We start from the raw sequence: 14,984 nt of genomic DNA, 5'->3' as shown, positions 1-14,984 counted from the left end.
GGTCATGTGATGATGAGGAGCCATCATGGCCCTCTTAAGAATTGCAATGAAACACTTCATGGTTCCAACTTTGTTGGGTAACAACACCTTCAAACTCACAATCAGAACCTATCTCCAAGATCCACCATCATTCATGACTCACTCATAATCTCTTTGCTTCTTCAAATGACCACTATGGTCAAGCCTTCATGCATCAGGCCTCAACACTCTTAGCCAACCTTTCACTCCAAACTTGATCTCACAAACAGTGCTCTTATTGCTCATAACACACTCTAGTCTGCAACTTTTGTTTGAACACATACCCATTCCTATGACAACATCCTTCATATTGACAACACAACAACCCTTGTATTGACAACTAGGCTTCACTTCTTGTGGTAACAAACTAGACCTACCTACACACAACCAACCCATCCCCATGCTCCAAAGCACTCACAATGTCTTATTAACAACTTCAAACCTCTGTCAACACATTAAACAACTTATATGGTTGTGTCTATCCCATAAGATTTCCCCTTAAGCATTCAACAACCCTTAACAACTCTTATTTTGAAACAAACCCTTACACCTTAGGACTCTTGACTCCTCACACATATTAAGAGACCTTCAACACAACTCAATAATATTCCCCAATGCAACCTAATAATCCAACCTTTGACTACAACTTAAGTTCCAACACAAGAATTCACTGTCAGCACATCAACATGACAGTCATACCTTTATCAGAGACACTCACCCAATACAACCCCAAACAAGTGTCTCGTACCCTTTTAAACACTTGGACACATTCAACAGTCACTATTACATCTCTCCAAACCACCACTTTCCCTTGCAAGCAACCTGCATGCACAAAACATTTATCAAACTGCCACTTCACTGCTTTGTCTCAGTTTGAGACAGATTTTCAGTCATCTTCATCCACCAACACATGTGCCAATCCGTACATGGTCTCCTAAAGGCTTAAACACATATTGTACACATCCTTCCCCTCTATACTACCAAGTTAGGGGACTTGATGCAAGTGAAAACAAAAGTTATTACGTTTTTACCAGTCACTGGATACCCTAGACCAAAGGTTTGTAATTTGGAGAAGAACTTGAATATCTTTACTAAACAATGATGGATTTGAATAGAATAAAAACCAAATGGAAGTTTGTTCAGTGCCACATCAAATCTAATAGAAGATAAAACAAAACTTCAAGGTATTAACACAAAAAACTCTTTGACATTATTGAGGTTTAATGGTTAATTAAGTGTTTGAGAATGAAATATGTTTGTAAGGTCCTAATAAGGCCACTGAGAAAATGTAATAGGTAACCTAATAAGGCCATGTAGAAATAAATTCGGTAACCTTCCCTTTTTTTATTAAAAGCTAGAGAAATGAGTCATTGACAAGATGATAGATGTTCATTCCAATTTTATTTTGCAATCATAGGAAACTCTTATAAATAGGAGTGTCTGAACTAGGTGGTGCAAGGGCACCTTTGTCACTTATTTAATCCAATAAGGACCCACAGATGGTCGTGTTATGACCAAATTTTTCACCACCTAAAGTTTTCATCACGAAGCCTTTGTATCACCCTTGGAATGAAGCTACAAAAGTTTTCTTACCAAAATCACACAACAGAAAGTGCCTGAGGAACCCTCCTTGCTCCCACCAGAATAAATATTTTTGTAAAAAGGGTTTAATGTTGATCCAACTCAAAAGATAAATACCCATCAAGGAAATTTGATTGGATTCCTAGATAGGTCAAGGGCGTGAGTTGATGAAAATGGAGACATGGAACCCTTTATGAGATACGTGGTTGGTCGGGCTTACACGCTTGAGAATGCCATGAGGAAATGGACCAAGGAATTCCAATATTACTGTAGTGATGATTACATCCATCATCTTGGTTTATTTAATTTGTTTCTGTTAAGAATTCAATAGTTGTTTGTCAGTTGGTTAGTTGTGTTTTCGAAAGGGCATGTCCCTTTAGTGTCAAACTATTTCACTCTCTATAAAGGGAGATTAATTGTTATGTGTAAAAAGAGACAAGAAGAAGATATTATAAGCACTTTTGAAGATTTTGAGATTACAGATGTATGAAACATTTTAAAGACAACATTAAAGTTCCTTGGTATTCCCCAAAGATGTGCTTTTCCTACTATTCAAAAATTGTTGCACCACACATGCATATATATGTTTATAGTTATGTAGGTAGATTCATTGAAACTAATGTGATTATACTTTCTCTTGTTTGTAAAATCTATGTCATGAAAACTATAGTTAGAAATTTATCTTGAAGTTGTAACTTCTCATCCAAGGAAATCTATTCTATGACTGACAAATTCGTATTAGTTTGCATTGTTTACAATGAAGTGAACATCCACGTATATGGAGATACAACTTCAGCCATATGCTCTATCAACTGTTGTTCGTATCCCCTCTAAGAGAGAGTTTATTGAGAGTCTAGAATTTTCCCTGTTTTTCAGATTTTGTCTCACTTGAGCTTAAATTTTGAAACACTTAGAGATTGAATCTTGGAAAAAGTCAGTAATATAAAAGATAGCTCTCTGAGTGTACTTTTCAAATATGTAATTTATTTTAATACCCACATAATAAAAAATAACTTTTTGAATGAAGTTCTAAAAACTATGTTTTAAAAATGCTTGTTTCAGGACCATACCATGCATGTGTACGACCCACACTTTTTGACACAATTAAAATTATTTTCTCAAACCGTTTTGGGAAATGGTTTGTAACACACTGAAGATTGATGAGCATATTTTTCTGTATTTTTTTTTCAAATATTTTTTTTTTAATTAATTTTTTAATGACCGTAATTATCTTTTTAAAAATTTGACGTGTACGACCCACATAATTTGACGTAAACTTAGTATTTTTTGAATTTTTTTTTTTTTAAATTGAAAATAATTTTGTGTAGATTGATGACATATAATTTTTTTTTCAAAATTCATTAAAATAAATAAGTTATTAAATTAACAAAATTAGTTAATATTTCAAATTTATGACCCTGATTTAGTATAAATTAAATGAAAAATATTTAAAATAATCAATTTTTAAATTAATTTACATATTTAGAATCTAGACAGTATAATCTGAAATGGGTTTCAATTTCGTATAAAAATTCTTTGATTAAAGGCACGTAAACTATTTCATTTCATCATATTTGTGCTTTCATTCATGGAGCTTTGAATTTGCAGGTTCATGTCTCAGGTGTGGCCATCCCAGGCCTATCCCGGGCCTAATCCCGAGGCAAGTGGTGGGTTGTGAATTCAAATTTTACATAACGGGCCCCCGTTTTATAAACGGGGGCCCGTTTCATTTTCTGCCCGTTGGATTTAACAACGGGCCCCCGTTATTTAAATAATGGGCCCCCGTTTTATAAACGGGGGCCCGTTGTTAAAATAACGGGGGCCCGTTATTAAAATAACCGTTGCTGTAAAAAAAAAAAAGATTGCATCGATTTACTACAATATCATTGAAATCCGTACTGACAAAGATTTTTTACATCATTTGGCAGTACTTTTTAATATTTTTTACGCGATTTTTTGAAGACAAGTTTGTAAAAATGGGTTCTAAGCAACGTCAAAAGAAAAAAAAGAAGACAATGACAGTGGACGAAATTCAAGCACAAAGAGAGGAGGCAAAACGCCAAAGAGATCGAAGATCACAACAACGGCAATTGAATAACACTTTTGAAGCATCTAGTTCAGTGCCCGTTGTAGATGAGACCATTGAAGACATCATGATGGATGCAAAAAATATAGAACCACACACGGGTATGACTGTTGATGCAAATGTTGATGTGGATGCGAATCCTGGTATGTTTTTAAATCCTGATGACTATGATGCCAATCAAATTGCTGATTTAAATGAAGCTGGATATAAATTTCATACACCAATACGAAAAGAAATAAAAATTGAAAATATTACACCACCATCTCTAAAAGAAAATGAATGTAATTTGTTTACTATTGATAGCAATGTGCTAGATAATCTTAATGGGTTAGTTTCTTGGAGACAAATCAGAACACATGCAAACAGATTATATAAACAATTTTTCTATAATAAAAAGTTAGGATTCCAATGTCAATTAATGCTACAATTAATAAAAATGTTAAAAATGCATAAAGTCATGAAAAAAATAGGTATTTATGCAAAACCAAAAAGAAAAGATGAATCATATAAGCAAGTTGTATCTACTGTTGCCAGTGCCATCGATTCTATAGGAAAAACAAGTCGATCTAAAGATAAGAATGCAGCACGTAGAGTTATAACGACTGCTATAGTTGACAAAATGATTGTTAATAAAAGAATGTTAAGTGATATAAGTGGCTATTTGAACTTACATCGTAGAACCTTGTCAAGAGCGGCCAAAAGAAGAGACACAATTGAAATTGATCCACTAAACCATTGTTGGAGTTTTAGTGGTAGACTTCAAAGGTCAGACATGAAATTAAATGATGAAACTAAACAATTAATTACAAAATTTTGGCATGATAACACTAGAGTTTCATCAAATGTTAGAGATGTTTTAAAGTTAAGGGTGGGATCAAAAATTCGTGATCCTCATCCAAAACATCTTCTTGACATGACTCAAACTGAATTCTTTAAAAAATTTAGTGATGAATCTGTGTTAATGAATTTACGAATTAGTCAAAGATCATTTGAAAAATGCAAACCCTGGTATGTTAAAATCAATAAACAAAGAATATCTTGTTGTTGTAAAACTCATGTCCAGTTTCATTACTATTATGATGTTTTTCGATATATTCGTTGTATGTTGCATGGTAATGATCTTGTGCAGGATTGTGGTGTTTATGTTCCACCTGAAACTATAAAAGATTTTATTGGAAGTTTATTTTGTAAACCACCTAATGAACAATTATTTCTTTCCAGTTCATGCATTTATGGTCTTTGCAATTTATGTGGGAACTATTCTTCGATAGGTGAATGTTTGCATGAACATGTTTCATCTGAGTTTGGACAAAAAATGGTTGATGTTAGGAGATTTAAAAATATAGAATACCCTCTAAAGGATGGAAAGATGGGGAAACGTTTAGAATTGATTACAGAACAGAATAGTGTGAATGCATTTATTAGTGAGTTTAAAACTCATATTGTTCCAAAATATGTGAAACATTCCCAACATGCCCGATGGCTTGATGGACAGTTTCGCATATGCAAGAACACATTTCCAATTGGAACAATAGTATCAGTTGTGGATTTTGCAAAAAATTATACTCTAAAACCACAAGAGGAAACTCAATCACAATACTACAACTCAGTGCAAGTGGCCATATTTGTGCACATTATATATAGACATGACCATGACAGTACAGAAGATAACAGAAAAATTTTGAGGGAGTATCATTTCTATGTTAGTGATAATCGATTACACTCTGCAGAGTTTGTCCAACATTGTTTCGAGGTATTTTATGATAATCTTAAGGAAAGAGAAATTGACATGAAACAACATATGATATGGTCAGATAACTGCACTGGACAATTCAAAAATGCAAGAATGTTTTATTGGCTATGCAAAGTTCACAAGATAACCAATGTCCAACATTTATGGAGTTTTTTTGAAGCGGGACATGGTAAGGGGGAACACGATGGAGCCGGTGCCTGTATAAAAAGAGCTCTTGCTAGAGAACAATTGAAATTCGAGGATGCAGTGAAATTCAGAGATGCTCATGCAGTTGTAGATTGGTGCAATTCAAAGTTGTCAAAAGGATCAACTGAAAACTCTGCAATTCGACGTTTCTTCTGGTTGATAGAGGAAGATAGTATTCCTATTCGGCATGATTGTAATACCATCATTGGATCAGCTAAATGGCATTCGTTTAAGAGTTCTAATTCAAACACATGGACTATATTCACAAGGCAACTTGCTTGCTTTTGTCAGTTTTGTGTTTCCGGAGATTGGGAATTTTGTGAGAATAAAGAATGGGTTGAAGAATGGCAACAAAGATCATTGACACCCATAGATGCAAATGATCCGCATGAAAGAACTGATGAAGATATGGATCAAATGTTTGCATCAAATGACTATGATCGCATTTCAGATCTTATACAACAAGGTAAAATTATTTTTGAAATTTGTTTTGATTTATTAAATAGTACATAAATTTATGAAATCTTACAGTGTATATTTTTGTTTTTATTTCTCATTAAATATTAAAATAAAATTGTTTTGTGCACAGGACATGTCTATGCTGTTGTTGCACCAGAGGACAATGAAGAGGGGACAGAGTATTGGTTAGCTCGATGTGTAGAGCCAAAACATAAGCTAACTACTCCTCGAGTAGATGATGATGGTTATGACTATCCAACAGGATCTGTGGTTGTTGTTGGCACTTGGCTACGCAAATATCTAACAAGAAAGAATGGATTGCCCGCATTTGAAGATTATGAATTAGAGAAAAAGATTATACATTACTCACATTTGGTAGTGGCAACTAATATAAAATTGGATAGATATCGTGGTAGGCCTGCTAATAAACAATTATGGACTCTCTCTATGGAAGAGCACGAGACAATTATAGATGCTTTGCAAAAGAGAGAGGATGCAGATGGTATAATAGAATGAATATCAAGTAAGTTATAATTTGAACCCTTAATCCACCTCCCTTTTAAAAGTCGCGATGCATATTATATATAGTATTTTAAATCATGAATCATAATTACAAAATCTAATCTACTAAAATTTTGTTTCAGGTCTACCACAAGTAGAAGGCATCAATGAAAACAAAGTTATTTGTGCATACTTTATGTTTCATTTTGAATAATTACAAGTTAAATTTTTGTACCCTTAAGGCAAATCCATTTGTATTTTAAATTCAATGTATTCTGATTATAAAAACTAATCATATGTATTTACTTTTTCTAGGTCTCTCATAGTAGACTTGGCCTCAATGACTACTATATTGTTTGTGCATACTTTATGTTGTATTTTAAATTCAATGCATCCTGATTATAAAAACTAATCATATGTATTTTTTTTTCTAGGTCTCTCAGAGTAGACTTGCCCTCAATGACTACTATTGTTTGTGCATACTTTATGTTGTATTTTGAGAGATATAAATCCTTATTATTATAATTTAAATAGACTGTTTATTTTATTTTAGATATGTCTTCTTGATTACATTTTGTGTACAATATACATAAATGAGAGACTACTGGTCAAATTTATGAATGAGATAATTATGTTTTAATCAAGTTCTATTCATTATATTTGTTAAATGATACTTTTTGATTTAGAATATGTTATAATTATAAGATATGTTTCGATACTTAGTTCATGATGTATGCACATGTAGTTTATCTAATCACAAGAACTATTTAAATAAAATTCCAAAAATAAAATTACAAGTCCACATAATGCCTATAAAGTTGTTTAAGCACAACTTCCATAAATAAAATTTCAAGTCTACATAATATATAAAGTATGTGCAAAATTTCAAGTCCACATAATTTCAAGTCAATATATATGATCTAATGTGCACATAATTTCAAGTCCACATAATATCTAATGCGCACAATACACATAAAGTATGCACATAATATATATGATCTAATCCTATTATGAAACTATCCATATATATAAAGTATGTGTGTGCACGTGTAAACAAATATGTAAAGCCCGTAAAATAGTACATATCAGAGCCAAATAAATAGTAAAATTTCAAGTCCACATAATCCATATAATATCTAATCCATATATATGTCTAGATGGTAACATGATGTTCACTCCACATAATATCTAATGTGCACAAAATATATAAAGTATGCACAAAATATATATGATCTAATCCTATTATGCAACTATCCATATATATAAAGTATGTGCACGTGTAAACAAATGTGTAAAGTCCATAAAAAAGTACATATCAAAGCCAAATAAATAGTAAAATCTAAGTGCTATCATCAATAACATCTCGTGGTCTCTTGTCCCCAGGACGTGGTCCAGATGCACCTGTCTCATGCTGTACAATAAAAAAATAATATTAAAATATTACTTGAAATTAACTATTAAAAGAATCATTTATCAAATATAGTAGAATTCGTAAATTAAGTTACAAACTTACCATATGCTCATCAGATCCTGTAGCAGTATCTCTCTTGTCCCTAGGACGTGGTCCAGATCCACATGTCTCATGCTGTACAATAAAAAAATAATATTAAAATATTACTTGAAATTAACTATTAAAAGAATCATTTATCAAATATAGTAGAATTCGTAAATTAAGTTACAAACTTACCATATGCTCATCAGATCCTATAGCAGTATCTCTCTTGTCCCCGGGACGTGGTCCAGATCCACCTGTCTCATGCTGTACAATAAAAAAATAATATTAAAATATTACTTGAAATTAACTATTAAAAGAATCATTTATCAAATATAGTAGAATTCATAAATTAAGTTACAAACTTACCATATGCTCATCAGATCCTGTAGCAGTATCTCCTCTAGCAGTATCTTGTGCAGTATCAACACCAAATGCAGTGCTAGCTAACTCCTGTACAAGGTCAAATTCAAAGTGTCCAATTAAATCTTAAATTAAGAGTCAAAATAAGATCAAATTAAGTATTACATATTAATACCTCAAAGGATGTCGATGTGCGTTCAAATTGGCTCTGATCAAAATTATGAGGATAACCTATCCTAATGGTAGTGTCCACCTGCATACATGCATTTAATGAAATCATATTTAGTGAACATATATATGTGTACTAAATAATTTCAAGTAAAGTTACAATATTGTAAGAGTTCATATTTAAGTTAAGAATTATAAGATACATACCATAGATGGTGTCACAATAGTCAGACCCTCTTCTCGATGTGATGTAGAGGGTCCCTCATGACCTGAATCCTGGAGAAAGAAGCATTCAATGTATCAACATGAAAATTTATATAATATACGACGATAGCATATTAACTTAAAAAGATCTAGTACAATGTCTAGATAGAAATTTATACTATACCCCATAAGGTGTGCCGAGTTGTCTTCCAGTAGATGCAATATTAACTCTAATATTAGGCGTAGTCCTTATCTACATAAACAAAATTTATTTAATGAAGTATTAGATTGTATAAAAAAAGAGATGCACTTAGTTTATACCTATATTTAATAAAGTACATAAAAACATTGACATGTACATGTATATTATATATATCTATACCTGGTCAAGATGAACATCCGAGCAAAGAAAATCCATATAAGATGTCATCATACTATCATCTGCTGCATCATGCTCATCTGGAACTGAAGTAGATCCTGCAGCAGTAGTAGGACCTACACACGTCTCATGACAACTCGAACACATATGTGGCATCCATCGAGGAGCAGATGCCATGTGAGCAGCTTGCTCACTCAAGTTCCCTATGAGGGAAGTCAAATCATCTAATGTCAAAATGAATGATGTATTTTGGACATCTGCAGGAATCGATGGAGCAACAAGTGGAACTATGGGTGGATCCGGTAGGGGATTATTACTCCGTGCCCCTAATCTATGCTGTGGCATTCCACGACCAACACCCTGGAATGACTTAATATCAAAATAATTTGGTTTTTGGTTCATTACAAACTCACAGTATAATTTCTTCAAAAAATAAAAAGGGACCTCATAATTACGATGTGGTGGATAATCAAAAACCATCCACCATCTATCCCAAAAGTATCTAGCCATTTCTGGATGCGCACACCACCTAATTGAATTTCTTTTCTGGTTAGGTTGCATTGGTTCTCTTGTTTTTGGGTTGGTAAAATATGGACATAAATGAGCTTTGGTTATTTTCAAATCTGTGATTTGTCTATAAGTTAAACCATCGGCATAAAAATCACGCAACTCTTGTCGTCGTCTATGAAATTGATCTAATTGAGAATCAACAGATCTAATTGACTCGACAACAGTTTGCATTGATTTTGCAAACTCTACAAGATGGGGTGGCGTGACTTGCTCATTTTGGATAGCAGCAATGTTTTGTTCAATCACTTGTAGGTTTTCATTAATTCGTTCTCTTAAACGAATTTCATCCAATCTAGGGGGTTGTGGTGGTGGTGGTGGTGGTGGTGGTGGTGGTGGAGGAGGAGGAGGAGGAGGAGGGGGTTGTGGTGGGGGATTTTCACCTAATAGTTCATCTATGTCAAAAACATCCATGATGGCAAAGAACTCCTGCATATATAAAGATATACATGAATTATATACAACTCTATGTCAAAGAAGAATCTATTTTACTAAATTAAAAAAAAACATTTATAAATAGTAACATTTCTATGTTGTTGAATGAGATACACATGAAATATATAATATAATATTGAACTTAAAAAAATATACATGTACATACTATTGAATCTTGAAATATAAAATTTGCGCATAAAACTTAATAAAAACTTTCAATGAAACATCATAAATCTATTAGAATTCAATTACGTAGTTTTGAGATAATTGTCATCAATTCATATTACATTGATTAGTCTTCAAACAATCTTGAAAAAAAACTAATCTCCCATGACTATAAATGACATACTTAAAACATATTATATTCTAAGTGGTTGTCATGTAAAGACAAAACATCAAAACTTTTGAAGAGTTAAGCATATTTCACCATTAAATTTCTCCCATAATCAAATCTACACAAGATTATAATTTACAAAAGGTCTTCACAAAATATTATTTCCTATAAATCATTTATTATAAAACTCCGCAATCATTTGTTTTCATATATAATCTTTCTATAAAATTTAAGATATCAATCCATACACAAATTCTCTTACAAAGTTGAATAAGAAATGAAGGATAGAGGATTAAATACTAAGATTGTTTTGAGAGATCAATGGAGTAGATTGATTGAAAGGATTGTGTGCATTAGAAGCTTCCAAGTGGCAACTTAAATGTTTGGTGCACATGAGGAGTTCATGATCCAAGAAAGTTTTGAGGAAAAGGTCTTCTTAGGGGCGTATACACCAAGATGTTGTAAAAAAAGGTAGCCAAATGACCAAAAAACGATAAACACGAGTGCGTTATTGGGAAATTCATTTAACGCATTTGAGGTCTTTTTTGTAGTGTTTTTTTCTTACACTATACTAGGCTTGTTTACACTATCGTAGGTTCATTAGGACTATCCTAGGTTCATTAGGATTGTCCCAAGTTCATTATTGCTTTCTTAGGCTCATTAGGACTTTCTTAGGTTCATTAAGACTGCCCTACATTCATTAGGATCATTTGAGGCTCATTGGGACTTTCAAAGAAATGTTGCTCTCTCATTAGGCAAGGAGGATATAGACCCTTTAGGTTCTCTCATGTTTTATAGACATTTGATAGGTTTTAAATTCGAAATATTCATTAATGGAGTTAGTCTAGTGTTTCTTGGTTAGTGAGGAGGATCAGTAGATGTACATCATTAAAGTTTACATAAGGGTTGCATTCAAGTCTTGAAATATTCCATCTCTTGTTCAAATATATGTAAGAAGGGGAGAACATTGGATATATTACATCATTAGATAGTGGATATAACCATTGAGTTTTAAAATTAATTAGCCTCAATAAAAAAATCTCAATTTCTATATATTTCATAAATGCATAATTAGATAAATTATTACTTATAAATAAATCAATATGCATTTCTTTCAAAGAAACAAGAAACATACAAATAATAATAAGTTGTGATCTATATATCTAAATATGAAAATAATTCCATTAAAACTTTTACCTAGGTTAAGCATAAAAGTGATAATAAAACATAATCACCATGTTTTATTTCAACCTTAAAAGTAAAAGAACTCTACATATCCTAAAATTAGGACTTAATCACATCAAATAATTCTAATATAACTCAAAATACTCCTTCAACATATAAGATGATCTATGCTAGATGGCCATGTCTTACTTTCATTCCATTTATGGATTTCTTACATAGTAATACAAAAAATAACTTTCATCGAAATTAAGCATCTTTAACCATGAGATTATATATATCCTCAATTGTATATTCAAAATACTTCTTGGGAATTATATTTTTCAAATCTTTCAGATGTATATATAATTAGCACCCCATTTAGAAAACTCATTATCAATCAACATTATAAATCAAGAATATTTTTTATTTTGTATTAATGAATTATATATTTGGCATATTAGCTTCCTTTATGAACCTATGTAAACCAAACTCCAATTTTAGTAACTTATCTAGTTTTGCTCTAAAATTGTGTCCATAATTGATCCTTTTATACCATCACATGACATAATAGGACCTTTATGCCATGACATGGCATAAACCTAAGCCTAAACTTTCATATCTAAAATTTGAAAAACTTAATGTTAATTACTTTTAAGGTTATACTAATTTAGTGGTAACTTTTGTATTGCCTAATGAGGATTAAGAACAATTTAGGTACATATGTTCGGTTTTATGTCAATTTCATTTTCGAACATTTTTGTTTTTGTTTCTATTTCATTTTTGGTTTTTTGTTTGTGTCGATTTCATTTTCGAACGTTTTTGTTTTTGTTTCCATTTCATTTTCGGTTTTTTGTTTGTGTTGATTTCATTTTCGAACGTTTTTGTTTTTGTTCCCATTTCATTTTTGGTTTTTTGTTTGTGTCGATTTCATTTTGTTAATTATCTAGGTTTGGTTTGGTTTCTAAATTTGTTGATTACGGTTTAGGGTTAACTGTTCAAAAATATTTTACATTAAAATCAAGAATTTACAAATATAAAAAATAATTTATTTATATGCTACTATTAAAAAAAACTAAAATAATAAAAAAAAAACTAAATAATACACCAAAAAAAGAGAAAAATATACAAGAAAATTATGAACTGTGAAAATAGGTGACAGAATGTGCACCTGGGATAGTGGTGGAGGTTTGAAGTGGAAACCACAGCACGGGGGCCCGTTTTCGATATCTTCTTGTGCAACAGTAAAATGAAAAATTATCCAAAAAAAGGGGTAAAAATAGCTTTTCAAAACGGGCCCCCGTTTTTTAAAAACGGGCCCCCGTTTTGTTTAAAAACGGGGGCCCGTTTTGTCTACAAACGGGGGCCCGTTTATTAAAAAACGGGGGCCCGTTTTATCTAGCTTCGGCACCCCGTGACCTTTCGGCTCGGGAGCCCGAACCATTAACGGGCCCCCGTTTTTTAAAAACGGGGGCCCGTTGTGCGGAGCGCATTTTTCAACGCGCAGACTTCCGCGAATTTGTGACTCATTAGCTTGCACATGTGTAATTGAAATCTTATTTCAAAAGGACGTTTTCTTAATTGGAGACTTCAGATGTGGACTCACGAGATTGAATAACTATTGAGTTATTTAGTGGATTATAAGATGCATCACACATATAAAGAAGGCAACGGGGTGGTAGATTGGCTTGCAAATAAGGGTGTCGAAGTAGTTTTGGATCAAACAATTGACAATAGCATTGATTGGGATCAATCTTTCATAGATATTCTTTTTAGGGATGTAGAGACTACGGTCAAGAAAGGAATTGGGTAGTCAAGTGTGCATTGAGATTCCTTTCAAAGAAAGAAAAATTGATAGCATCTTGTCCTTTGTAGTAGTAATGGTACCGAAGGGCTTTGTTGGGATAAGATATAGGTAGTAGCTTTTGTCAGAATGGGTGTCTTGTTCATCCTATGCGCTAGTGTTCTCATCTCTGGCAACTGGAACAAATGAATTTACAGAGGGAGTAGTACAATGTGTATTGACTGGAATGTACAACAATTAGATTCATTGTAAGAAGATTTTGAGAAAATCTAAATATGAGACTAAAGTGGATTCTTTGGTTGCAGGGTGAAATCAACCCGATCTAGACATAGATCATGGTTTCTAGGGGGAGGGGTCAGATTTGAATAAGAATTAGATATCTTTGAATTTCTTGGGAAACTTTTAGTGGTAAGAAAGGCTATTTCAGGCAGGTAGGGAAATTTTTCTTGACTATGGAGCTAAACGGAGCTGGCTTTAGAATGGGTCATTATTTTGGTGTGAGTTGTATGTGCAGGGAGGAAATGTTGGAGGAACAATGCGAAAGGATTTTTGAAATTGATGTGGAGGGAAATGATGCGATTAGCAGGTTGGTGGTGGAGGTACTGAGTGGAAATAGGCATTGGTGTGTCGGTTATGTGTATGAAGCGGTGCTCACAATTCTGGTGGACATCCTCGCCTCGAAGGAAAAATGTGTCAAGCGACTTGTTGGCTTTGTCAGAGAAAATGATGTAGATGTTGTTGGTAGTGCTGTTATGGAACTAGAGGAGGAATGGTCTAGTATTCTGAGGGTCTACTTTAACCTTGCAGTTTTCTTTTCAGATGAAGAAGAAGATCCTGAAGTTGAGGAAGAGGAGATCAAAAGGATGAATGTGGAGAGAAAGAGGAAGGAAAACTTCTTGGCCAAGTCTTGGGAGGTATTTTGAATCGGGGTAATCAACCGTGACTTGGCTCCCTTTAGGAGGATGATGAATACTGAGGAAAATTGGTAGATCTGGGTAATCGAGTAGCTACCATCCTATATCTTATGTAATTGCATTTGAACTATGTATGGTCCATGTATTTATTAGGATTGGGGGTATATAGATTTCTAGTGTTGCTAAGGTTCTTCGGGTTATTTGATAGCTGTGTTGGTGCTACTTGAGGGGATTGTGGGGCTAGTGGTCTATGGTATAGTCTGCCATGAGTTGGTAGTTTTCAATGTAAACTCTTTCATTATTTCACTCTTTTAGGATTATATAAGAATATTGTGAATCAAGGATTACAGACCATGCAGAGCTCAGTCATGTAGAGGAAAAAGCCCTCTCAATGTTCATACTATTTTGTGCAAGAATTATTTGAGATTTTTAATATGAAGAAAAGAATTTGAGAATGTATACGTACAATGCAAGCCAAAAGAAAAACAATGGTGAACTTTCTAAAACTTGAATCAAACCCGGGTCAACACTTGGAATTGGCTCAACTTGGAAAATGTAAATGTAAAAAAATGCAAAATG

Source organism: Cryptomeria japonica, chromosome 7 (assembly GCF_030272615.1).
Source record: "Cryptomeria japonica chromosome 7, Sugi_1.0, whole genome shotgun sequence".
NCBI lineage: Eukaryota > Viridiplantae > Streptophyta > Pinopsida > Cupressales > Cupressaceae > Cryptomeria > Cryptomeria japonica.
This window is presented reverse-complemented; position numbering follows the sequence as displayed.